Source organism: Desmodus rotundus, chromosome 10 (assembly GCF_022682495.2).
Source record: "Desmodus rotundus isolate HL8 chromosome 10, HLdesRot8A.1, whole genome shotgun sequence".
NCBI lineage: Eukaryota > Metazoa > Chordata > Mammalia > Chiroptera > Phyllostomidae > Desmodus > Desmodus rotundus.
This window is the reverse complement of record NC_071396.1, coordinates 65,746,150-65,769,534: the sequence shown is the minus strand read 5'-3', so window position 1 is coordinate 65,769,534 and position 23,385 is coordinate 65,746,150. Positions and strand designations below refer to the sequence as shown.

Below are 23,385 nucleotides of genomic sequence, written 5' to 3'. Positions count from 1 at the left end.
TTACTGTGCATATATTTTACCTTCTTTTTCTTAGATAAATCCCTTTAACATTTCATAGAATAAGGGCTTGGTGATGACAACTCCTTTAACTTGATCTTATCTGAGAAGCACTTTATCTGCCTTTCCATTCTAAATGATAGCTTTGCTGGATACAGTAATCTTGGATGTAGGTCCTTGCCTTTCATGACTTGGAATACTTCTTTCCAGCCCCTTATTGCCTGTAAGGTCTCTTTGGAGAAATCAGCTGGCAGTCTTATGGGAACTCCTTTGTAGGTAACTGTCTCCTTTTCTCTTGCTGCTTCTAAGATTCTCTCCTTCTGCTTAATCTTGTGTAATGGAATTATGATGTGCCTTGGTGTGTTCCTCCTTGGGTCCAGCTTCTTTGGGACTCTCTGAGCTTCCTGGACTTCCTGGAAGTCTATTTCCTTTGCCAGACTGGGGAAGTTCTCCTTCATTATTTGTTCAAATAAGTTTTCAAGTTTTTGTTCTTCTTCTCCTTCTGGCACCCCTATAATTTGGATGTTGGAACGTTTAAAGATGTCCTGGAGGTTCCTAAGCCTCTTCTCATTTTTTTTGAATTCTCATTTCTTCATTCTTTTCTGGTTGGATGTTTCTTTCTTCCTTCTGGTCCACGCCATTGATTTGAGTCCCAGTGTCCTTTGCATCACTATTGGTTCCCTGTACATTTTCCTTTGTTTCTCTTAGCATAGCCTTCATTTTTTCATCTAACTTGCAACCAAATTGAACCAATTCTGTAAGCTTCCTCATTCCTAGTGTTTTGAACTGTGCATCTGATAGGTTGGCTATCTCTTCGTTGCTTAGTTGTATTTTTTCTGGGGCTTTGTCTGTTCTTTCATTTGGGCCTTTTTTTTTTTTGTCTTAGTGCGCCTGTTACATAAATGGATGGAGCTTTAGGTTGCTGGGGCAGGGTAAGGGGGTAACCCCAGGGCAGGGTAATGCTGGTTGCTGCGCAGTGATGCTGTACATGGGGGAGGGGCCAAAAGGGAGCAATCGCACTTACTCCACTCTCTGCTGGCTTTCAGTCACTCCCTCCACTACCCACAATCAAACTGGGCCCCTCTGGTGATATTTCCGAGTGTGTGGGCCTGTGCATGCTCTAGATCCCTTTGGGTCTCTCCAACGACCTCTCCTGTGAGGCTGGGAGTTTCTCCCGCTGCCACCGCCCCAACCTCCATGGGTGTTTTCAATCAGAAGTTTGAGGCTTTATTTCCCCGCACTGGAACCCTGGGTTGCGAGGTCTGTCTAGCTCCCCCTCCATTCCTCCCAGTTTATCTATGCAAGAATGTGGGGCTGCAGGGGCTACCAGCTACCACCTTGTGGGGTCTGCTAGCTGCAGCCTGGCCTGCCCTGTTCCACAATCTGCCACCTCGCTGGGTCCACCCAGCCACAGCCTTGCCATGAGTCCTCCCCACCCAGTTGCCCGTCTCTGCTCCTACTACAGGTCTGGATGAATGTTTCTTCTTTATCTCCTTGGTTGTCGGACTTCCATACAGTTCGATTTTCTCTCAGTTCTGGGTTTGTTTTTTTTTTTTAAATTGTTGTTGTCCTTCTTTTGTTTGTGTGAGGAGGCACAGTGTCTCCTATGGTGTGTCTACCTATGCCTCCCTCTTGGCCGGAAGCCTATATTTTATTTAATATTTATTGTATTTTTTACATTACCTTTTAGACCCGTAATACTCCCTCCTCCCAGCAAATTATTCATATTTTTAAAAGGTATTTATTTATTTATTTGGAGGGAAAGGAAGGAAGAAAGAGAGGGAGAGAAACATTGATGTGAGAGACATCGACTGGTTGCCTCTTGTACATGCACCAGCTGGGGACTAAACCTGCAACCTAGGCAAGTGCCCTGAACTGGAATCAAACTGGTGACCTTTTGCCTTGAGGGATGACACCCAACCAACGGAGCCACACTAATCAGGGCTAAAAGGATTATTTTTGAAAAAGAACAAAGTTGGAGAGCTCCCACTTCCAATTTTAAAACTTACTACAAAGCTACAGTAATCAAAACAGTGTGGTAAAACAGTGACATAAGCATAGACATATAGATCACAGAATAGAATTGAGACCCCAGAAATAAACCCATACATATGGCTATGGTCAATTGATTTTTGACATGAGTACCAAGAAAAACGGTCTCTTCAACAAATGACGGACATCTGGATATCCACGTATTTAAATTAAACTCTTACTTCATGCCATATATAAAAAAACTCAAAATGGATCAATGACCTATATATAAGAGCTAAATCTATTAAACTCCTAATGAAAAACATAGGGTTAATGGTTCATGACCTTAGATACGGCAAATGGTTCTTAGATATTACAACAAAAAGATGAACGAGAAAAGAAAAAAAGCATAAATTAGACTTCATCAAAATTAAAAACTTATGTGTATCAAAGGAGGATATTAAGAAAGTAAAAAGACAACTTACAGAATGAGAGGGAATATTTGCAATCAAATGCCTGATAAGTGTCTAGTATCCAGATCAGGATGAACAATGTGGATGAACCTTGAAAACATCATGCTGACTGAAAGAAGCTGGTCACGAAAGGTCACATATTGTATGATTCCATTTATATGACAGTTCCATAATAGGTAAATCCACAGGGAAAAAGTAGATTTGTGATTGCGAGGGGCTATGGGGGGGGAGAATGGGTGTAATTGCTTAATGAGTATGGAATTACTTGGGGATGAAGAAAATGTTTTGGAACTAGATACAGGTGGTGGTCACACAACATCGTGAATGTACTAAATGCCACTGAGTTCACACAGGACAGTTAATTTTGTGTTATGCAAATTGCACTTCAGTAAAAACAAACAAGTGTAGACAACTTACATGTTTGGGATTGTTTAAATGTGAGTCATTAGCTTCCAGGAGGAAGTGGGTTTAGATCAGCAGTATTAATGTTTTCCCACCAAAAACACACGACTCATATCATACCTATGGTTGATGACATCCACGGGAAGCACACCCAGTTGTTCCCAGAATTATGTGCCATTTCCGGTGAGTTGCCTGTAATTCCACCTCAGGACCTTTGTTAATTCTGCTTAACACCAATTACTTACATCATACTTCACAGAGGCAAGAATCTGACTTAGGTGATGGTCTTTCTAAATTTTGATCCTAGGAGTATGGGAGAAAATGTTGGTATGTTACATTTATATAGAGAAACTTAAAGAAGACAAAATTTGTACCCTAATCCCTCTACCTAGATCACATCTCTTCATATTTAAAAATAAATACAAGGAGTACTTTGTGTAAGATTTCAAATTCAAATGATACAGAATGGTACAGAATGAAAAGTGAAAGCTTCTCTACTTAGGACAATCACTATTAACATGCTCTTGTGATTTGTTTTGAAGAAAATGTTTCATGCTGTGCACGTGTGCTCATACACACGGATTTTTAAACTAGAGGAGTCATTACAGATTTGCATGTGGCTTTTCAGTCAATATATTTTGGAGCTCTTTCCATACGTATCTTTACCTATAGATGTACTTTATTTTTTCAGTGGCTGCACAGTCATCATGACAGCAGTTCTCATTTATTGAACATTTGCACTGGGACTGTGCTGTTTCAAGATCTGTGGCCATATAATCTCATTTAATCTTCACAACTGTCCTACGAGATAGGCCCTATTATTACTCCTGTTTTGCTGACTAGGGAACTGAAACACAGAGAGACCCAGTAAGAAATTTAAATTCCATGTGTCTGACACCAAACCCACCCTCTGACCACAACATTGTGCTACCGTAAGCAGTGAGTTTGTGGGAGAACTGGGGGTCATTATTTACAGTGTTCTGGGCTGTGATCTCTTCAAGTGTCTGTTTTATTGAAGTTCTTTTATGTTCTCCTCCTCCAATTAAAAAGAGAGAGAGAGTAACTAAGAAGAGTAAAACAATTGTGGTTAAGGTTTGCAAAATTGTTCCCAAGAATGACTATCAGATCTTGATTTATTTACCTGGAAAGCAACAGTGTCTATAATTTGTATAGCTTGATGTGTATGCAAAAAGAAATCATTAGACTATTATTTTCTGTAGGGGAGGCAAATCCTGGTTGTTCCTCTGGGATGCTACATGGGTGAGATGCACTGAGACGTTCTTGGTCTCCTCTGCCTCCCTCCCTCTCCACTCACCTTCCCCCACCTGCATCTCCACCACGCACAATAACAGTCCCAGAATAAAAGGCTAAGCTGAGGAATCTCCTGATCCTTGGGCTAGTGGGTCCTTTGCTGTTTCTTTTCCTGTTGTTCACACTGTATCATTGTTTCTCCCCAAACTAAGCTCCAGATTGAGCTGGTCACCTTGCTAACAAACCAATGCGATATGGACAGGTCAGAGGGTAGGGAGTTGGGATGCTTTGTGAATCTGTGGCATCTTATCAAAGGAGGGGATGTTTTGGAAACGTGTGTGAGTGAGAATAGTTGTATATTAGGAATGTGTGTCTTGGCTTTTGTGGAGAAGGAATGAAATGGATAGCCCAGTGATGTCAGCTAGTCTTGTTGCTACTGTTTTGAGGGAGCATAAACAGCTAGCTTGAGTCTAGAGTCAAGACTGAACATAATAGAAAACGCAAGCTCCAAAATTTTTTTCCTTTGGTCAGCAGAATGGCAGGATGCTGCTGCCGTCTGTGTGTTCTGGCTGACCCTGTGTTCCTGGCTGCCACAGATACAGTTTGCCATTTAGATCCATTTAACAGAAAATGATCCTGTCTTGTGGTAAGAATGCAGGCTTGGCATGCTCGGACTCTGGGAATGCATTCTTACATATACTAATCCTATTTGGGGGAGAGGGGTGGGCACAAAGAACAGGGGTCTGTAGGCACATTTACCAGCATGTTTTAATATACATCAGACACTTGGGAAAGTATTTAGTGCCAGTTTGGGTAAGCCACCAGATTTATGGGAGAGAAGCCAAAGTTTGTAATTAACAGCTAAGGTTGTGTGGTCAGATCACAGTAAAGCAGAAGTTTGCGCTCTGAGTTCAGAGAAGGTCTGCAATCTCTTTCTTGACTCCTGAAGTTGTCCAAACCACCAACTGAAGAAACATACTTCCTTTGGTTCATCTGACCAAATTATTACTTGTAAACCTTTGGGTTGGTTGCCTCAGTCTAACTGCAGTCTCCCTGACTGCCTGAGAGAGAATTTGGTGGGGGAGGTGGGGGCAGTGTATCATTGCTCCCTTGAGTCACAACATTAACAGATATATGGTTCCAAACCGGAATGATGACTTCACTCTTGGAGCGAGTAATCATCTTTCTTGGACACTAATTTTTGTGTGTGTGTGTGTGTGTGTGTTTAAAATTAAGCCAATTGTGTATTTTTTGTAAAGCTAGAGTATAGAAATAACATTCTTTTACAGATCAGGGGGTGCATATAGTTTTCTGTGACTTAGGTTCTGAGTGCACACATAGCAGTGCATGACCGTGGCCCATGATGAAGATGAAATATGCTTGAGTGTGTGCTCCTGATGCCGTGGCCAGAGGCAGACAGACCAATACTTATTGCAGAAACCAACTTGAGTATGTTAATGCTGTAAAAAAGTAGTGTGTGATGGTGTGATGGCAAAGGGAAGAAGCCCAGGGGAAAAGGGTGTGGCGATAACTAACATGACCAGGGCTCATCTACAAAATCCTTAGGGATGTTTCCTTTGGGGGTCAAGCTGCAGATAGGGCATCTGGCTGCTGTGCTGCTACTGGACATCAGTAGGTTCCAACATGCCCTGAGACCCAGTTAAAGAAAGAAAAACTACAGAGTGTCCCATGGAGTCCAACAGCAGGAATACAGCTGGGCCTCAGGAAGATGAGGATGTACTAGGACCACTAGCAATCCTGGAGTGCTGCACTCTGCACAGCTGCTTCCTTTTTCCCCTAGCAGGGGTGACAGGGTGGCTGTCTCCAGCCTCACTTCTCATGGCACGGTTCTAGTTTCGGGGGGCTTCATCTCTGCATGGAAGGACACTGTGAGAATCTTTTCCCTCAGTGCTTGTGTGTGGTGATTATAAGTCCATCTGTGACACCTGCCAGGCTCTTTGAGAACAGAGCCTCTGTGAACACAGCTGGTGTGGAATCCGGAGGTACAGAGAGCAGTTGCAGCTACCACTAGCTTCAGCATCCAGTGATTTCTATACTCTGGTGTCACAATATTGAGAAGATCTCAACTACTATATCATTCTTTTAAAATTTCTGTTTCTGTATATGTTTTATATATTGTGTAGTATCTTAGTACAGTCATACATGAATACCACTATAAATAAGTATACGTGTATTAGAGGATGTGTGTGAACTTTTCCTGCGTTCAGGGATGTGCAGTCAAAGCCGTCTGGGGACCATTACCTTATGGAATGTTTACACTGTGTATAGGGTGTTTACCCGCAACATCTCTGGGAATATTCAGTGACATATACAAGGGATGATTCCTATCTTGAGAAGCATCAACTACACATTTTATTTCCTGACCCTAAAATAAACTTCTTAAAGAGATTTATACCCACAGATCTCAAAGTTGCCACAAGCAGGATTTCCGGGTGTCAGTACATGAATTTCAAAAGCATTGTTACACTTTCATAACATCATGAGGAGGAACGTGGTCAGCACTGTACGATTGTTACTTAGTTGCCCATGCTTATTTGCATAAAATTATTTTTAATATCAAAGTTAACAAAAGTTGTTTATTTACAAGTTTTACATTGCCTGTTACTTCACTTTGAGATTTCTTAGCTCTAGACTTTTTCCTCCCTGGCGTTTGAAGGTCCCTCGTGGTCCCATGCTGAGGTTCTAGGTTTTGTTGACTTCACAGGATGTACAGTGAAGATCCTTTAGTGATGAGGAAAGAAAGTACTAGGAGAAAGAGGCCTGGAATAGCCCTGCCCCATTTCCATGAGCAGTGTGACTGTGAATTGCACTGGGCCTCAAGTTCTCCCTCTATAAAATGGGAATAATAATATCTCAGAGTCACTGTGAATATCAAATGCAATACTGAACAGAAATGTGCTCTATAAGCCATAAAGCCTTTAGAATGAAGGTTAAGGTAAAGAGAGGCAATCACTTTAGTTTTGCATGAACTTTTAATGAAGGACATGGTCTAGCATCATGCAAGGGGAATTGTGAGGTGCCAAGGAAATCACCCTTAGGCCCAAAGAGTCTCATCCTAGGGCGGGAGAGACATTGTCCCTGGGTGAGATACATGACTGTTTATTTCTGTGTCATGAAGATGAATTCAGGGCAAAAGTCCACTTCTCTAGGCTGTTAGACTTTGAGGTCTGGCTCCTTATATTGTTCCTGTGTGTGTATTTTATGCACTTAGAAGATAAGAGATATCCTATTGAATCTCTAGCACCTAACACAGTGCTTTGGATGGCTTAGGCACACAGGATATATTTAATGAGTGGAAGAGAAATGCATCATCATGAATAACATGATTACCATGCTTAATTGCTCATTGACAATTGTGATTTGGAACTTGGAAACTCAGAAGCTCTATTTTGCCTTGATGTCTTTATTCCTTCCCTTTAATTTTTCCTTAGTCGCCGTTTTAGTTGTAATTTCAACCTAACTGGACACATGCATTTATTTTTTTCGGCCAGGTTCACTTCACTGCACTTGAGCTTAACCTCTGTCAGTAGGAATTTATTACTTTCCGGCAGGGTTTCAGATTACTTTTATATGCTGGAAGGGTGGCAGATATTTTTTTACACCAAGGTTGTGCCTTAGCATTAATAACTTGAGTTTGGCTCTATAATTTAGTATCTAGCATAACGGTGAAGAATACGTCTGCAGTCACTTGCTTTCCTCTTTGACATTCAGCTGGTCTTTAGCTGGGGTGTGGGCAGGGGGAGGCAATTGAGGATGCTGTTTAGCAATCAGAGAGCATATCTCCATGGCTTTACTTCTTCTGTCAGCAGTACACCGATTCAGGGAAATTTATCCTTATCTGAGTCTGTTTTCATGCGTAGCCCCAGCAGGCACAGCCAATTTCTCTCCTTTGGATGATGAAAAATGAGGGTGTCTAATCTTTGACCTTGGAGACTTGGGCTGTGGGCCTGAGTGGGGAATTCTGCTCTGCTGACCCCTGCTCAGAGCCTGTAATGTTGGGTAGTGTGATGTAGGGCAGCCTTGTGTTTCCTGTTCAAATTTCTTAAACTAAGTGAAATATTTTAGCATTTATTTCAAAACAGCATAGATTGAAAAGGAGAATAGTAGTAATTTTCCTGGAGTTGGAAATTCATTGATGACTTTTATTTTTATTTTGCAAAGTCTCTTCATTACTTGCAGAAGTTCTGGATGGCCGTAGGAACTCTTAAAACACGAGGAAGGCAGGCCAGCATGATAGTAATGGGGTGGTTTTTCTCCCATTCTGTAGCCTAATTCTCCTTCCTCTGACATATTCCTCCTTTTCTTGCAAGTCCCTTTTCTGATATTAGTGTGATATCAAGACTAGGCCTTGATATTTTTTACTTTTCATAAGTATAAGATGATTACTAATAATCTTGGATAAAAAACTATTATTATCTAACTGGAACAGTGATATAGTAAGGAAGGTTGATAAGTTGTGAACAGACTATAATGTCCCCAGCTTATAAATAATGTGACTACTTGTACTGACTGCTTGCTCTTCTCTATATGATCCACAAGTGTGCATATGTTTCATTTGATTAAATTATATCACTATAATCTAGTATTTTAGTTAAAGGACCATGAGAGTTAACTACACACACAGGATCTCGGCTTGGCAGTCTGCGAAGCCGTGAGTGTTAATTCATATAGTGACTGGTCTGAGGATACTAACTCTTCGAGTTTAGTTGGGATATATGAACTGTTCCTTCTGTCTGTCCTATGGAATTGGTCATAAAGTATAAGCTCAGGTCTTGTTGGTGTCTTAGTGCCAACATAATAGACATTGGTGGCTATCATGTATGAGAATGCTTAGCAAATGGTTGGTGCTCAATAAGCGCATAACAAATGGAAGGACAGCCTTCTAACTGGCTCTGTTTCCTGTTCTGATTTCCCTCAAGCCCTCTTACAGTTCCATAACTGGGAGGATTTCCTTGGTTGGCAGTGCTCTCAGGACAAAGTCCAAACTCACTAACAGAATAATTGACAAATGCCTTTGGCCTTGGCGGTGGGTGTTCTGGGCTGTTCTGATTGATTGCCAGTCTTATGCCCACAGTTAAACCATCCTGACATTGTACTGCCAGGCTTACCTCTTTCTCTGGCACATTCATTTGCATGCTTCTCCTTTTTTGTTTCCAGGTTGCTTTTCCCTGGTGGGTAATATCAGATAGAGTTTGGTTAGGGAAGCAGAACTACTGAGTGATGGGAAAGGGATTTATTACAGTAATCGCACTTGATTCCAGTATGGGTGGCTGGGGAAGAGAAGGACTAGAAGGAACTCAAAAATCAGAGGAAATGCCTCTAATCAGAAAAGCACCAGTATGGTGATCCGATGGGGCCTTTCCTGGAAGCTCTGAGAAGCCAACACGACCAGCAGTGAGTGGCCTGTAGAGGGGCTGGGACCCATGTCTGTGGGCAGTCACTGCTTCTGCATAGCCATTGCCTCTCAGCTACATCTAGAGGGAGGCCTGTGGCTGCTGTTGGGAGAAGAGGTGGACATGCGAAGAAGTGGGTACTGCTGGAAGCTTATCCTGCCTGTGTGCTGAAGACCTTCAGAGTAATGGCTGGTCTTGACTTCCTGCAGATTTCTCTTTTGGCTAACTGTAACTCAGAACTCTACAGAGATAAGGGCTCCTGGGAAATACCATCCCTGCTTTAGCTGGATGGACAAGGAAATAATCCAGGGCAGTGAACAGCAGGCCAGTGGAATGGTGTCTGTGGAGGGTGTGTCTTTGTATGTGTATGTGTGTGCAAATATGCAAATGTGCCTGTGTGTGGTGCATGTGCATATGTGTACACATGTGCTTCAGATTCCCTGCAGGGACATATGTAGGAATGTCAGGAGTGGGGAGGTAAAGCTTGGGTTAGGGAGCCTCTTTGAGGACAATTCCTTCCAGGCAGAGTGGGATCAACGGAAGGAGCAGAAGGGGCATCTGCCAGTCCCAGGCCCCTCCATCCACATGTTCATGTGAGGAGGCGTCTTTGCTTTTCTCTCCTCTCCATGGCCTCTGCTTATCATGTTGCTGGAATTTCCCCACCCCCTGCCCCCCACCTTCCTGTCTCTCCATTCTCCAATTCTCCCCAGCTTGCATGGCTAATTTGTACTTCCAGTTTTAGATTTAATTCCCCTAACTCCATGAAACTTTCCTTGATCTCTCAAATGTGGATTAAATGTCCCTTTTCTTCCCCATTATAGCGCTCATCATGGTATATGGTACTCTCCAATTTGCTTGTCTGTTCTTCACTGGGCTAGGAGTTCTGTGGTGGGAAGGACACATGATCCTGCTGGGACTTACCGGAAAGTCATTTTCTTCCCTTTCTGATGTCAGACAAGTGATAAGTGGTCTGGCTGTTCTGATTCCAAATTCTAAGCTGCTCTGTGTGCACCTGTGTGTATGTTGATGGTTCATTCATTCCCTTGCCTCTCTCCCTGGGAGCATGAGCAGTGACCACCACCACTGGCACCTCTGCTCTGAAAGTGCAGCATGGAGGGCAGGACCTCAAGACAGTGTAACTTACACCATCTTCTGAATTTGCCAGATGGCCCTGGTGGATGGGGACATGAAGTAGGGCAGTGGAAGATGAAGCAGAATTTATAATCTGAGAGACCAAGCAGTGTGCAGATTTGAGATGGATAAGCAGTGGTAGCTTTGTCTTTCCAAGTGTTCATAGGCATCGAGATCAGGAAGGATGCCTGAAATATGTCCCCTCAGCGTCTTAGAATGGAAGGGCCTCAGAGACATCTGTGTTTTCAGAGGATATTAAAAATATTTAGGAGAGAGGAACCAAGATGGCAGCGTAGGTAGACACACTGCGCCTCCTCGCACAACCAGAACTGACAGAGAATCGAACAGCAAGGGGGACCAACACCAAAGAAATAGAAAATAAACATTCTTCCAGACTGGTAGGAGGGGCGGAGACGGGCACCGGGATGGAGAGGACTCGCGTGGCTGTGGCGGGACTGAGACTGGCGGAGTGTGGGACAAACGGCGCAGGCAGTCCGAGCACTAGCAGACACTGCGGCCCCACATTTGCACAGATAAACCCAGCGGGCCGGACTCAGAGTGGCGGAGAACGGGGCAGGCAGAGCAGTGGGTAGCACCCCGCGGCACCACATTCGCCCACAGATAAACCGGACGAAGGGTGGGGAGCGAAGCAGACCACGCAACCCAGGGCTCCAGCTCGGGGAAATAAAGCCTCAAACCTCTGATTGAAAACGCCCGTGGGGGTTGGAGCGGCAGCAGGAGAGACTCCCAGCTGCACGGGAGAGGCTGTTGGAGAGACCCACAGGCCTGCCCACTCGGGAACCAGCACCAGAGTGGCCCAGTTTGATTGTGGCTATCGGAATGAAAGATTGAAATCCGGAGGACAGTGAGGCGGGCGCCATTGCTCCCTCTCGGCCCCTCCCCCACGTACATCATCACAGCGCAGCAACCAGCATTACCCCGCCCTGGTGAACACCTAAGGCTCCGCTCCTTAAAGTAACAGACGCGCCAAGACAAACAAACAAACAAAAAATGGCCCAAATGACAGAACACTTCAAAGCTCCAGAAAAAATACAACTAAGCGACGAAGAGATAGCTAACCTATTGGATGCACAGTTCAAAGCACTGGTTATTAATATGCTCACAGACTTGGTTGAATCTGTTCGAAAAACAGATGAAAAAATGAAGCCTATGCTAAGAGAAACAAAGGAAAATGTACAGGGAATCAATAGTGATGAGAAGGAAACTGGGACTCAAATCAATGGTGTGGACCAGAAGGAAGAAACAAACATCCAACCAGAAAAGAATGAAGAAACAAGAACTTGGAAAAATGAGGAGAGGCTTAGGAACCTCCAGGACACCTTGAAACGTTCCAACATCCAAATTATAGGGGTGCCAGAAGGAGAAGAGGAAGAACAAAAAATTGAAAACTTATTTGAACAAATAATGAAGGAGAACTTCCTTAATCTGGCAAAGGAAATAGACTTCCGGGAAGTCCAGGAAGCTCAGAGATTCCCAAAGAAGCTGGACCCAAGGAGGAACACACCAAGGCACATCATAATTACATTACCAAAGATTAAACGCAAGGACCTACATCCAAGATTACTGTATCCAGCAAAGCTATCACCTAGAATGGAAGGGAAGATAAAGTGCTTCTCAGATAAGGTCAAGTTAAAGAAGCTCATCATCACCAAGCCCTTATTATATGAAATGTTAAAGGGAGTTACCTAAGAAAAAGAAGATCAAAAATAGCAACAGTAAAAATGACAGCAAACTCACAGTTATTAACGACCACACATAAAACAAAAACGAGAGCAAACTAGGCAAACAGCTAGAACATGAGGGTTGTCAATAAGGGAGTGGGAGGGGGAGAGGGGGGTAAAGGTACAGGGAATAAGTAGCATAGATGATAGGTGGAAAATAGACAGGGGGTGGGTAAGAATAGTGTAGGAAATGTAGAAGCCAAAGAACTTATAAGTAAGACCCATGGACATGAACTATAGGGGGGGAATGTGGGAGGGAGGGGGGTGGGCAGGATGGAGTGGGGTGGGGGGGAAATGGGACAACTGTAATAGCATAATCAATAAATATATTTTAAAAAATATTTAGGTCATAGGTGACACTGAGACTCTGATGAAGGACCTTCTCACCAGAAAATCTTGCCTATCAAAGGTTTACATATAGTTTAGGGGGATATTGGATGTCTGATGTCTGTGATATGTTTCTGACCCTCATCCTAGCGATGTGGCATCAGGACTAAAGAGCTGTGTGGTTGTGTGAGATCGATGTCTGGTGGAGACAGAGGAGAGGTGGAAGTGAGATGTTGTTGCCTCGTTTCAATCCCAGTGCTCTTGCCTCACACTTGAGTGGAAAGTGCTTTTGCCTGTTGTCCGTGCAAGAAGATCCAAACCTATAGAAAAAAATTTAAAGAGTTTATTAGATCCAAACTGAGGACATACCTGGAAGCAAGATCTCAATGGATTGAGAAAATGCCTTGGAGAATATAAGTTGCAGTTCATTTTATTGCTTAGAATCAAAGGAGAGAATGTAAGGAAGGTACATGAAATCCACTGGTGGTAGATTAAGGAGGTGGGAGAAAGCAAAGAGGAGAAATCTCTGGGATAGTATAAAAAGAAAAATGGACTTTTTTTTTTACATTGGTGGTGCAGGATAGTTAACATTTAACATTTACAGTCAATAGAGATGGTATGGGGGCAAACAAGATAACAGGAGGCATTTGGTGCATGTGCTCCTGCGAGGGTGGTTATCCCTCTGAGGGGTCTGAAAAAGATTACTCTGGCATTTCAAAGATATGCTGTCTTAGATCACAAGAACAATGGAGGGGTTCTCTTAAGGCAAAGATGAAACTTTTACTAGGGTGGAACTACCCACCACAACTTGCCCAGTTAGGAATTTATGACTGGATCATCTTGTTACTTTTGATCACTGAGCTTGTTGGGTTTCTTTACATAGCCCTTTTTTGTTCACACCGTTTATGGTGATATAGAAATAACAGCAGTGGCATTGCATTCTAATAAGGGGCAAATGCTCTGTGGTCTTTGGGTGCTGTGGCTCTTTTGTGTTGATGTGTCAGTTATCAGGATTGTATCTGCTCAGAAGCCCCCTGACTGGAGGGAAAGATAATGATGAGAAGGGGGAGCATTAGCCTGTGGTGGTCCCAGTACACATATTCACAGTAGTATGAGGGCAGGTAAATTGTTGGGTGGTCATTTGCCTTGTATTTCTAAGACTTTGCTATTCCATCTTTTTTCCCACTGAGATTTAGGGTCAATTTAATGAGTTGTTCTTTAAAAGGGTCTTTTGAGGTGTGTTAATATGATTATCTAAAGCCAAGAGATGAGGAACCAAGCTCCCCAATGTTTTCTCCCCATTTCTAGGTTCAGGCACCACCATCCTGGCCGTGGCCCAACTGCTGGATGGGAGAACATTCCTACATTCCCTCTGAAATGCCCTGTCCTGGTTCCTAAGGCTCATGCTTGGTGTGTGAGGGGAGGAGGAGAGGTAGGAAGAACCAAAACAGCCCATTCCCTGAGGTTGGATTCCCTGTTGACTCACAGTGTATGGAAATAATACCAAATGAAGATGACTGTTTCCAATGAGATGAAAAGGCACTCAGTAAAATGGTACAATACTTCACAGGGAGCTGTGTGTTGGTTACTCAAAGCAACTCTGAAATGTCTATGATGAGATCTTAACAGCAAATTCTGAAGTCTCCAGTTCTTTGTTTTCTGTTCCTGGATGCTGTGATATCTTCTCTAGCAGTTTACCCTTAAGACTGAATTACTGCTTTATGTAGTATCTCTTTCGGCAAGCTCACTCACTGTCTTTAGGTTTATCCTCAGTGCTTAAATCACTCTAAATAGTTTTTTTCAGTTAAAGCAATGTAATATCTTTCCTTTCTCATGGACCTGGGAGTGGAGTTCTGTAGGAATATTCAGAATCGCTGCTCTTAGGGCAGAGTCTTGTGAGTCCTGTACAAATCTGCCCTAATTGAGGGCCAACCTCTCACACTGCTGACCTGCTCACAGCCTTAACTTCCTACTCTGCAAAATGGGGATAACCATTTAGAGTACTACTAGGGTTGTTGTATTGATTAAATAAAATTGGTTCAGAATCAGTGCTTCATAATAAATGTTATCCACTACATCTGTAGTACTTATTTGTTGTGTAACAAGTTGCCCCCAAATTTACTGGCTTAGGATTATTATGCTGTATACCTGAAACTAATATAATTTTATACTTGTATGTCAATTATGCCTCAAATAAATAAATAAATAATATATATATGTAATTTATAGTGACCTAAAACAAAATGAACCTATTATCTCATGGTTTTGTGGACATAGCTTTATGGGTCCTCCAGCATAGGGTCTCTTACAAGCAGACAATCAGGTGTCAGCTGGGGCTGCTGTTACCTCTTAATGGAACTGGGCCAGGGTATGCTTGCAACTCCCTTGGTGATTGCTGGCAGGAAGCAGTGGCTAGAAACCTGTTGTAGGTGTGTACTGAGGCCTGCTGGCTATTGGCTGGAGCTTTTCTCGGTTCCTTGCCTTCTGGTTCCCCATGCATGGCTGCTTGCTTCATTAGAGCAAGCCAGTGAGAGGGGGCAAGCGGAAGTATGAGAAAAAGGGCATTCACAGTATTTTATGACCTAACCTTGGGAGTGACATTTATCGCTTTTGCCATATTCTGTTTTTTAGGATCAAGTTGTTAGGTCCAGGCCACATACAGGGGATCACTGAGAACCATTTTAGAAGCTGCCTACTGCAATTATAATTATTTACCCTTGCCAAATCTGCAACTCAGGAACAGTGAATATTGAAGGTTTTATTAAAAAACCTACAGAACATAATAAATCCAACATTTGGTCCTTGGTGCCTATGTAGGCTGGGTAACTCATGGAGTCAGTGGATTTTCTCTCTATGGCAAGGGGAGCCTGTGTCTTTGTCATTTGTCTGGTGACCCTTCTTACCCATCCAAGAGCCCAGACATGCATTACTTGTGAGGAAAGAAAGGTGGCATAAGCACATTAGTTCTTTTGGTAGGAAGTGTGATTTAAGTAAAAAACTATGTTAATTTTTTTAAAACAGTAAGTCACACATCCTTGGATTCATTACATAAACTTTCTGCTTAGCTGCACAGAGTTTGCACATTGGGGCAAACTGCTCTCTGAAAATGCAGAGAGGCAGTGAGGGCTATTAGAAGAATAATGGAAGTGAATGAGTTATGGACCTTCCTCTTCTCCATTTAAGAAATATCTTCTTTCTTTTTTATCTTCTTTAATTTATCTGAGAATTAAGGCAGGAGGAGAGATGGTGACCATAAGGATTTCTTTAAGAGCTGGGGAGACGAAAGAGAAGGAGCCGCTGGCACTCATCTTTGCTCACTCTGGATAAATATGTCAGTGACTTTAGCTCCTAGGACATTTCTTTGACATCAGCATCGCCAAGAAGCCACCCCACCTTTGGGGCCAGAGCGCTCCATGGCTGAAATAATGCTGAACTTTGAAATCTACCAGCTCTGCCAAATCTGGAATGATTTTACAACAGTAGAAGGCAATGGTATTTTTTAATATTGTAATTGTTTTCTTAATTGCCTCAATTTGGGGGGGATGGATGATGCCCTAGAAGCAAGGCCATTTCTTCTTTTTAGACACTCATCTAAGAGTCAGAGAAGATCTTGAGTGGAGTCTTAGCTTTGACACCCATGTCCTTAGACAAATTGCTTAGGTTTCCTCCTCCAAAAAGATGCTGCTGAGACTTAATTAGATGCAACCAAGCATATTAGGAGACAAGCCAATATGACTGAAAACCACAGACAATAGAAACAGACCCACAGAGTCTCTAGATAATGGAATTATGAGACATGAGCTTTAAAATATGTATGTTTAATATGTTTAAGGAACTATAAGTCATGATGTCAAAATGTGGCAAGCAATTGAAAACTACAAAATGAAAATTTTACAATTGGGAGAAATATAATAATTGGTATTAGGAAATCAATAAGTGAAATTACTCTCACATTAGGTACAATTGTAGGGAAAAACCTAGAAAGTAGTTCAGAAGAAAATCTCCAAACTGAAAATGAGACAAAAAGATGAAAAATGAAAAGAATATAAAAGACATATATGATAAGGTGAAAAAGATTGATGTAGGCATAATTGGAGTCCCAGAAGGGTAGAAGAGAGGTAATGGAGCAGACGCAATCCCCGAAGAGTAATAGCTGATGCTTTTGCATATAAAATGCCTAGCTGGGTGGCTGGAACTTTTTATGTGCTCAGTAAATGGCAGCTTTTGTCATCGCTCTTATTACTATTTTTCTCACTCTTGCTCCTCTGAAAAGTTTGTACTATTGATAATATTACTGGAGTCCAAATCCACAAGACAATTTGCTCCCCCAGGATCTTACTATTCAGGGACATTCTGCTTGTACTAAAGCCTAGGAGTCTGATTCCTGCTGCCTGAAATTCCAGTTTGAAATGAGAGTAAATTTTCTATGGAAACAACACTGTACACGGGTATCAGATTCTTCCTTGTAGAGTACAGCTTAGTCTAAGTTTGGGAAGTCATCATTATTTATTTACAGTGTTATTTCAAAGGAAAAATGCATATCCAAATTTCAGCTGACTAGCCAACAAATGCACCTTTGGAACACAGCCATCAGCCATCCAGTTCATGTATTGATGATTACCTCTTCAGTGACCTAAGCCTCCATCACTCTAACCTCCTGCCTGATTCCTCTATAAAGCTTAAGTCTGATGTGTAAGTGTCCTGACTGCAGGAATCAAGACTTTATCTTCTTATCGCTTGTCCTTGCATATTGCTGAGTGCACAGACACTGAATAAATAAATGAATGTGTAGGGGGATGCATGTCTTCCAGAGAGAGAGGTTTTGGTGGGCGAACAGAGTGCTGGATATGGGGAAAGGGAAGTCTGAACCTTCATTATGCTTTTACTAGTTTATAGGACTGCAGGCAATTCACATACACTTTAAGACCATAGTTCCCTTTTACAAAGGGTTATGGTGAGGACTGGGTGAATAAAATGAGTATGTATCTCTGTTTCCTTTTGAAGCATCTAATCACCTCTTTCTGGTACTTTCACGCTCTCATTTCTGCTTGTTTCTTCATATTCTCTAGTAGGATTCCCGCCCCCCTCATCTCTCCTGATCATTTCTGAATCTTAGTTCTGTGTATGTGGATTTCAGATTATTTTTTAAATTTGTGCCTAGTTTTCTTGCATAATATAGCATAATATTTTATTGATTATGCTATTACAGTTGCCCCATTTTTATCCCCTTTTGTCCTTCTTTGCCTGGTGTGCCCCCTTTTCTCCAGCAATCCCCTCCTTAGTTCATGTCCACAGGCCATGTGTGTAAATTCTTTGGCTTCTCCATTTCCTATGCTATTCTTATTTGTCCCCTATTTTGTTTCTATTATGCTTCTTAATCCCTGTACCATTTCCCCATTCTCTCCCTTCCCCGTCCCAGCTGCAAACCTTCCAAATGACTCCATTCTATAATTCTGTTCCTGTTTTGGTTGTTTGCTTAGTTTTGTTTTTGTTTTTTTTAGATTCAGTTGTTGATAGTTGTGAATTTGTTGCCTTTTTAATGATCATGGTTTTGATCTTCTTTTTCTTAAATAAGTCCCTTTAACATTTCCTGTAATAATGGCTTGGTGATGATGAACTCCTTTAGTTTTACCTTCCCTGGGAAGCACTTTATCTGCTCTTCCATTCTAAATGATAGCTTTGCTGGATAGAGTAATCTAGGTTATAGGTCCTTGCTTTTCATGACTTTGAATACTTCTTGCCAATCCCTTCTAGCCTGCAGAGTTTCTTTTGAGAAATTCATTGATAGTCTTATGGACACTCCTTTTAGGTAACTCTCTTTTTTTCTCTTGCTGCTTTTAAGATTCTGTCTTTATCTTTAACCTTTGGCATTTTAATTATGATGTGTCTTGGTGTGGTTCTCTTTTGGTCCAACTTGTTTGGGACTCTCTGTTTCCTGAACTTGTATGTTTATTTCCTTCACGAAATTTATGAAGTTTTCTTTCATTATTTTTTCAGATAGGTTTTGAATTTCTTGCTCTTCTCCTTTTGGCATCTGTATGATTTGGATTTTGGCTCATTTGGAGATGTCTCAGAGGTTCCTCAGCTTACCATTGTTTTTTTGAATTCTTGTTTCTTTTTGTTCTGGTTGAATGTTTATCTCTTTCTTATGTTCCAAATCATTGGTTTGAATCCCAGCTTCCTTCCTTTCTCTGTTGGTTTCCTGTGGCTTATTCTTTATTTCACTTAGTGTGACCTTCATTTCTTTTTTTTAAATTTTTTTTGCCATACTCAAGGAGTTCTCTGAGCATCCAGATAACCAGTGTTTTGAACTCTGCATCTGATAGGTTGGCTATCTCTGTTTCACTTAGTTCTTTTCCTGGGGTTTTGTGCTGTTCTTTCATTTGGGCCATTTTCCTTTGTCTCCTCGATTTAGAAGCCTCCCTGTGTTTGTTTCTGTGTGTTAGGTAGAGCTGTTTTCACATCCTATCTTAGTAGCATGGCCTATGTAGAAAAGGCCCCTGTAAATTGTGTGGAGCAGAGCCTTAGGTAATTGCCAGGGCAAGGTAACTTGCTTCACCACTTTGCGGCTATGTGGGGAGGGTTCTGAGGGGGACCATGCCACTGCCTAGCTTCTGGCAGTTTGCCTGGCACTCACCCTGTTTCCAGTCACTTCACCCCCTTCCTGTGTGTGACTGGTACCCTTCCAGCTGCTCTCATGGTGTTGAATCCCAGAGTGTGTGGGTTTGCATACATTCTAAGATTGTGCTGGCCCTTTAAGTGGTGAATATTTGGCAGCTTCTTCTGCCATCCCAACCTCTGCTGGTTTTTACAGCCCATTAGAAATTGAGAGGTACCAGGTATCTATCTTCCCAGTACTGGAACCCTGGGCTGCGCAGTCTGGCCTTGGGGCTTGGATCGCTTGCTCCCAAGGGTATCCCTCCTCTCATTCTCCCGCTGGTGCCACTCTACCGTCTCTGCAACTCTACCCCTACTACCCTTCTGGATGAATGTAGCTTCTTTAAATCCTTGGTTATCAGACTTCCATACAGCTCAACTTTCTGATGGTTCTGGGTATTATTAGTTTTGCGATATGGTTGTAATTTGTCCTATGGTTGTGTGAGGAGGCAAAGCCGGTCTACCTACACCTGTATCTTGACCGGAAGTCTCCGGATTATTTTTATATACATTTAGACTACAGGGTTGTGGAATTTCTAAGCTATGTTCCCTAATGCGCATGTGGCATTAATCTAAATGCTTAAATCCATTAATGTTATTTATGTGCTTAAAATTAGGTCTGTAAGCTGTTTTTTTCCCATGAGGTAAAGAAAACAAAATTTTAATGACTTTCAGACTTGGGGGGCAGATCTCACATTTTTCAGTGAGACAATTCAGTTCTATTTTTGTTATATATATAGTTAGTTCCCCTTTGTAAATGGATTTAAGACATTTGTTATAATACACATTATTGACATGTTTCAAAATTACTGTGACAAGAGGAATTGTGGAGTTGTTTCTGGGAATGCTCAAGAGATTATTATTTATATTGTGTTTCTCCCAAATAATTTTGCGGTATGGTTTCCTAAATACAGTAAGAGGCCTAGATTTGGATTTCCCTGCATTGTTAGGTCAGTTTTTCCTAGAACATAGTGTGCGAAGTCTGAGTGAGATATACTCTGCTTGGATAGAGGTCACACCACCATCAGAGGAAATCTGATAGAATGTGTGGTAATAAAACAAGCATATTATGGATGTGAGTTTAATGATGTTTTCTTGCTTTTATGGCACTTTTTTTGTAGTGATTCCTGTGACTTATAAATATTGAACCCTTTTCACTGCTAAGGAATCTGGTAAAAAGTGCTAGGGATGCCTTGGAAATTATTTTGTACCTGTAGGGCTCAGGGGACAGGAGACCCATTGCATCTATAATTTCAGTATATCCTTGAACGGTATCCAGGAACAAAGTGTTTCAGTCCTCCTGTGGGAAGGGAGCTGTAGACACAGAATCAGAGTGACACATCAGAGATCTCCAGGGAGCACAGTGGAAGCCCTGGGGGGTGATGTGCTGTGTCTGATCTTGAGTCCTCAGGTCAGTCAATTTAGTTTTGTCAGAAGCAGTGGCCTTTGACTTTTGCAAAGGGTGTGTGAATGGGGTTTTCCATAGTTGTTTTGTTATAATTCCAGAGCAGAAAAATGGAAGGGTAGTGTGTGCTTTCTTCCTCTTGGCCAGAACTTTAAAAAAAGCTTGGTGGGTTCATATGGAATTTGTGCTGCATTTCTGTGGGATTTCTTTGAAACCTTTAAATGCATACTGCAGAACTTCCCAGATTTGATTCCTGGGCCTGACAGAGGCGTATTCCTTTGTATTGACTTCTCTTCTGTTTTCTGTTCTGGGTGGACCCAGGTTTTGGGCTGGTGGTGCCATTGAGGAGCACTGGTATTATAGAACAGAAAGAATTTGTCCACCCGGCATTAGCACAGCCAAACACTAAATACTGAGAATTGCAGTGGAGAAAGATTGGCTATTTTATTATGAATGGTTCCACCCAAGAGAACGGGAAGCTAATGCTCAAAAGCCTGAACTACCCAATGTAATGTAGTTTACAGATTATATGAGGCAAAATCACAAGACACTGTAGGTTAGGGGGTTCTGGGTCATGCTGGGAGCTGATTGGTCAGAGGTGATGTAAAGGTAATAATCATTTCTTCAGGTCTTAAGGACAGTTCTGAAGTCTGTTCTGGTGTCCCTCTAACTGGTTTCAGAAGTAGCTAGGGTGGTCACTCCACCTTAGGGCTCAGGAACTGAAACATAATTTAGGTCAAAATGCTGTCCTTAGCCTAGACCATGTGACCATTAGTCAGGTCAGGGCTGCTGTTTTGTGCTACTTAGGGCATTGCTGGTTATTCTGGGGAAAGGCTAGGTCTCTGAGGGGTGCATGTATATATTTGTATATGTACTTAGAGAGAGATGACTCTTAAACCTAGGACTTAAATTTAATTTTAATCAAAGTCATAAGGACCCTCGGTTTTACTGGCCTGGATACTGGGACCTGGCCTTCAGAAGGATGTGGTGATGAAGTCCTGGGCTGCAGCATCTTGAAAGTATAGAAAACGGAAATTCTTTCCCTCATGACCTCTTCCTCTCTTCAGCAACAGCACACCTTCCTCCAGATTTCTCCTCCATCTTTCCCAAAGTGGAACAAATTCCCAGGTGTGCATGGCACTGCCCCCAGTTTTCAGGCACTCCTCTGCATCTGCCTAGAGTTTGTCTCCACACATGGCCATCATGTGCAAGGGGATGGGGGTGGTGGCTGTGTCCAGTGCCCTTGACAAGACCTTTACTCCACTGGTTCAGACTTTGTGGTGCACTTGGCTTTCCTTACTTTGGGGGGTCAGAAGACTAAACCATTTGCCATTCCATGGTTCTAACTCTTTCTCTCCTTACCTTGTTTCTCTCCACCTACAAGATTTGGCTGACCTCTACAGTCCTCCTAAATTCCTAATTTAACTCTTATCAACATGTAAGACACTTAAGACTTTTTAGAAGTACGCGAAGTTTAAAGTCTAAACAAGTAAATGGATGTCTGAATGAAATAAATATATACGTGCAAAACTTCTTGCTACAGGGCTCTCTCTGACTCCTAGACCAGGTGCTGGATTTATCATTTCCATGACTCATGTTATTGACAAATTGAGTTCTGCCTCTTTCACATTCTGGTTGTGAAATGAAAGCTTAAAAGATTACTGTTTATGCCACAGTTTATTTATCTATAGTCATTTTTAGGAATAATACTTCAATGAACATTTCTGTCCTCATTTTTCCCTTTCTTTTAATTAGTCTTATGAATGGAATTCCTGTGTCTGTGTGTCTTGTTGTTACGGTTTATAATTTCCTTTTCATAAGAAGCATGTTGATTTATAATGCTATCAAGAATGTATATTCCTAGTTTCTCCCACAACCTTACCCACCTATAAAGATGTCCAGAGCAGCTGCAGAGCAGCACGCAGTGAGGTTGGAGTCGGTGGGAGTGTGTTGACTGTTGGGTAGAGTCAACGATGGGAGAGGACAGCCATTTGTTCTAAGAACCCACCTTGATCAAGTTGCGATGATTCTGTGCAGAGCTGGGTTGAAAAGATTTTGAGGCCTTTTTCAGGTTCAATAAAATAACATATCCTGAACTGATTGGTGATATCTTCCATCAGAGAGGATTAGGTGGCAGTGATGGATCTGCCACCTAAGTTTACTATTCTTTATCTTGAGAGGTGGGAACTCCTACCAGAAGCCTGTTGCAGTAGTCCGGAAGTGAACCAGGTAATACTTAGAGTTTTATATGGCAGCAGCTAAAAGCAGAGACTGTCATGTCAGAAAAAGTGGTTGTTCTCAGAGAATTGTTATTAATAGCCCAAATAATAATGTATATGGGAGGAATACCGTGAGAGATACAGTTCCCAGTAAGTAGATGGGACCAATTGCTAGTCCTCAGACTGCATCTGACATCAACTTTATAGAGGAGAATACAGTTAAATACTGGTTATCCCAGAGGGGGGATTTTACCGAACTTTATTCCTGTTTTGTGGAGCAGAATTGGTTTTATTCAACTACGCCCCCAGTAGTGGGTAGTATGTCCTCTGCATTACAGTCAAAAAAAGGAAAAAAAAATCTCAGCAGCCGTATCTTGAGAACACATGCTGCTACTA

The 23,385-nt window shown here is 42.1% G+C and overlaps 1 protein-coding gene across 2 annotated transcripts in view; it reads left to right on the top strand.

Moving 5' to 3' along the window:
- RAB31 (RAB31, member RAS oncogene family) overlaps positions 1-23,385 on the top strand; it is a 156,908-nt gene that overhangs the window by 47,405 nt on the left and 86,118 nt on the right. Inside the window, exon 2 of one of the 2 annotated variants that reach the window (XM_045187847.3) lies at positions 14,017-14,140. The exons of the other annotated variant lie outside the window; for it this stretch is intronic. The gene's annotated coding sequence lies outside the window, so the exon portion shown is untranslated. The remainder of the gene's footprint in view (positions 1-14,016; positions 14,141-23,385) is intronic. 2 annotated transcript variants of the gene reach the window in all.